Source organism: Mastomys coucha, chromosome X (genome assembly GCF_008632895.1).
Source record: "Mastomys coucha isolate ucsf_1 chromosome X, UCSF_Mcou_1, whole genome shotgun sequence".
Taxonomy (NCBI): domain Eukaryota; kingdom Metazoa; phylum Chordata; class Mammalia; order Rodentia; family Muridae; genus Mastomys; species Mastomys coucha.
Window position 1 is genome coordinate 135,297,289 of NC_045030.1, and position 3,880 is coordinate 135,301,168.

Sequence of the window (3,880 nt, forward strand, 5' to 3'; positions counted from 1 at the left end):
CCAACGCCTACACCTAAACCTCCCAAGTGCTGGAATTAAAGTCCTGGGCCACTACCCTAGCTAAGAACTACTAACTATTGATTAAAGCTAGTCTATGCGCACTTTGAGATGATGTTCTAAGCTGATATAACAAGATTCAGCCGCAGCCTTAATGAGACGGGCACTAAAATACATATATATTCATTTAAAAAATCCCAGTTGTTTTTTTAAATGAGGGGGTTTATGGATCACCCTGGCAACCAGAAAGACACTTAATTTATATATGTGAAAACTAAGAAAAGTGCCGTGTTCAAGGTGTATCGAGCTAGTCTGGCTGAGAGGCTGGGCTTGGAGCTGTAGCATCGCCAGAGTCTAGGCAAGCTTTTGTTCTTCCTCTACCCATCACATCTCTACCCAATACAGTAAAATTTTTTTGTATCTGACTGATGCCAAGGTCCTTTATCTCAATTTGCACATGTATTGACAATGTGATACTGGTTCCTCCATGGAAACGGCAGAGAGCGTAAATTCGAACAGGAGTCTACCACGTTTTTTTGCACGTTTGCAGACTCCACTGAAAAGAAGAGCTACGTTTGCCATGTAAGGGAAGAGGCCTTACATTTCAAATTTTGCTTGACCTGCTCAGCAGCAGCACTGTCATTGATCTCCACGTGGTGGTTTATGCATTCAGAATATTCGGAAGCCTTGCTAACTGCAAGTACAAAAAGAAAAACCTAAAGTTACAAGTACAAAAAGAAAAACCTAAAGTTACAAGTAAGTGCAGGAAACAGCTTTCTTGGGTTAAATATCTGTAACAACGTGTTACTAAGCATGAATTTACAGGTTCAGGAGACAAAACCGGAGAAGGCACCTCGGTTATGCTTGAATCCAGCTGCATGCCAGCTGGACATATTTCCACAGAAGAGGAAACTAAGTGGTTGATTAAACCATGAACCAGGAAAGCAAATTGCTTACTTCTTCAACAAGGTTCATTTCCCCTTTATTCCCATTCCTACCGTCGTTTCTATTGAGTAAAGATTGACTTTTTTAAGATGAAAAGTACGAATGTGCAAATTAATTTCAAGAGGATAAAAAAAATGTCTTCGAAGGAGAAATGACGTCTGATTTCAAATATGTAACCAGTTAGGCAATGAATCACATTCTCCTAGGTTTTTCTGTCTATAGACATCAGCCACAGTTCTTTTCAGTACTCGAACGAGAGGAAGAGGAAGTGAATAAACCTAATATTAAATATACAGCACCTACTGATCGCGGAGATAAAGACGGGAAGAACACAGGGTACAAGCTTCAGCTACGATCCAGCTGTTTGCTAACATACGTAAAGGTATGGATGCTGAGAGGGTATCTTTCGAAAGCGAAGGCACCCTCCTCAAATTCGAAAGGGCAGATGTTTCTAGAGGCAAAGACATCACCGTCGCCGCCGCCACCAACACCACCCGTGGGCGCCCGGACCCTGTTAGAGAGTGACTGGGAGGGGACAAAATGGAGCTGAGGTCTAGGGGCGACCTAAAGGTCGTTTGGAGGTCTAGCAGGCACTTAGTGTGCTCAAGTCAACTGAGTCGTGGCAAAGCCCGGTACCCCCAGGAGGAAGAGTTCTCATGGCTCTCAGGGTACAGCGGGGTACAGGGAAGAGCCAGGTGGGGTTCTGGAGGATCCCAGAGAGCATCAAAGGAGGAGATAGTGACAGTGGTTCTCTCCATGAGACAGAGGCCGCGGCCGGAAAGCCGAGCGCACCCCCACACACACACCACCACCACCCCTGACCTCCAGCCGGCTCAGGTGAGGATCGCGGAGCCCGGCAGGAATCTGGGGGGCTCTCCGGGGCAAGGGCACAGCAGCCGCATCTTTCCCCAGCTTAGGATCACTCACCGAAGGTGCTGCCTCGCTCGCCACGAGTCTGCCACTGGGTCCCGGCCTTAAGGGGAAGGAAGCTCCCGGAGAGGAGCTCGCGTGCCCGCTAGCTCTGGAGCTGCCTGGCAAGGAGGGGCGAGTCGCGGAGGCCAGTGGAAAAAAAAAAAAAGAGAGAGAGGGAGAGCCGCAGCGGCGCGCGCGCAACCCGGACAGCCAGCGGAGGCGGAGACCGGCGCGAGCCCGGAAAAGACGAGCCCGGAGGGGCGGGCGGAGCGGGGGAGCACGGTGGTGTGGCTGAGCCCGCCGAATCGCAGGCGGCCGCTGGCTCGGCCCACCCACACGCCCGCCTCCGCTTGCTCAGGACGTCACAGAGGCGGAGCCAGCCCGGGCTTGCAGCTGCTGCAAAGGAGGAGGGCTGCTTCCGAGGGGTCTCAGGTCGCCTCCCTGGAGCCCACAGCCACCATGCCGCTCCCGCAGTGCTGGGCAAAACAGCCCGGGAGGACTTGGCGCCCAGTAGCCTAGAACCGCAGAAGCGGCCCACGCCCTAGCGGGCTATCCGGGACTCCACCCAGGATGAAAGTTCCCCCAGGGTCATCTTTCAGCTGCCCTTAGTTAGATACTTATCTTTGGACTGCCTCGCGCTTCCTATCAGAGAGACCTTAACCTAGTCTGCTGGCTTCTAGCTCCTGAAAGCCAAAGCCTTCCATCCTTTTATCTCTTGCCTTGAGCTGTATTAAGATCCCTGCTCACTCAGGCTCATGAAATGTTTCCTGAAGGCAAGGTTTTACGCGTCACTCAGTTTAGGCAAAAGAGCCCACAACTGATAAGAAAAAGTCCCAGCAGTACTGTAAGATTCTATTGCTTCTGAGACATCTAGATAAAGGCCTCCCCCCCCAAGAGTTGAGAAATTATTGTTCTAAATAAATTCCAGAGGCTATCCCAGGACTTCAAGACAAAACTGTAATTGCGAATAATAAAAGCCACAACAAACTGCCAAGAGTAAGTTGCCAAAAGAAATGTAAACTGGCCAGGCAGTGGTGGCCTAAGCCTTTAATCCCAGCACTTGGGAGGCAGAGGCAGGCAGATTTCTGAGTTCCAGGCCAGCCTGGTTTATAGAGTGAGTTCCAGGACAGCCAGGGCTACACAGAGAAACCCTGTCTCAAAAAGAAAAAAAAAAGAGTGGACTGGCTGTTTTTTTCTGCCTATTATGGATGTTTTCATTTTCCATACAGAATGACTGTGTGTGATGCACACACATACAGTTGCTTGCCTCACATTGTGGCTTTAGTAGTGCTTTAGGCTTTGTGTGTCATAATCATCTGGGATGTTTGTTCCAATGTAAACACCTAGAGAAATAATGCTCAGATGTTTTGATGTGGATTTTAATTTGGTGAGATTTTTAAATTTTGGGTTTTTAAGAAGCACCTCAAATGACATTGTTAGTGTGCTTGGCTGAGAGCAGAGACTTTCAGCTTGTTTGAATGTTATTCTAAAGCTGTAGTGCTCATTTTATTTCCAATAGACCCACCAACTTGTGTATAATGTACATATAAACATTGTTTAGGCACTCATGTACTTTTCCTTTCGCAAGATTGACCTAGAAAGTTCAGGACTTCAAACAACAAACTTAATTGTCATCTTTGTTTTTATGAGACCTTGTTGTAATGCCAGAAGAAGATAATTATTCGTTGGCTTTATATTCCACTGGGTACCTACAGTGTACAGAGACCTGTCATTTATCCCAGAGTTAATACAAAAAAAAAAATTGAAGAAACAAACCGTCTACTCCTCCAACAAACTTAAGAATTTCATTATGGACTTAAAACAAAAGTACCACACAGACCCAGTGTTCCATAGAAATCAACCTGTTAGCCCAAGCAGAAAAAGAACTTGTAATATAAATACTTTTCCTACTTTCCTTATCATCAGTCACTTAGCCCAGACATTTTTAATTAACTCTTCTGAACTCAGTTACTGAAGTGCCTCAAAATATACAAGACATAAATAAAGGAGAAAAGCTATCAGGTCA

The 3,880-nt window shown here is 46.9% G+C and overlaps 1 protein-coding gene across 1 annotated transcript in view; it reads right to left on the minus strand.

The window, feature by feature from the left end:
- Nucleotides 1–2,320, minus strand: part of Acsl4 (acyl-CoA synthetase long chain family member 4) — a 67,916-nt gene extending 65,596 nt beyond the window's left edge. Inside the window, exon 1 of the mRNA XM_031378208.1 lies at nt 1,870–2,320. The gene's annotated coding sequence lies outside the window, so the exon portion shown is untranslated. The remainder of the gene's footprint in view (nt 1–1,869) is intronic.
- Between the last annotated feature and the right edge of the window lie 1,560 nt (nt 2,321–3,880).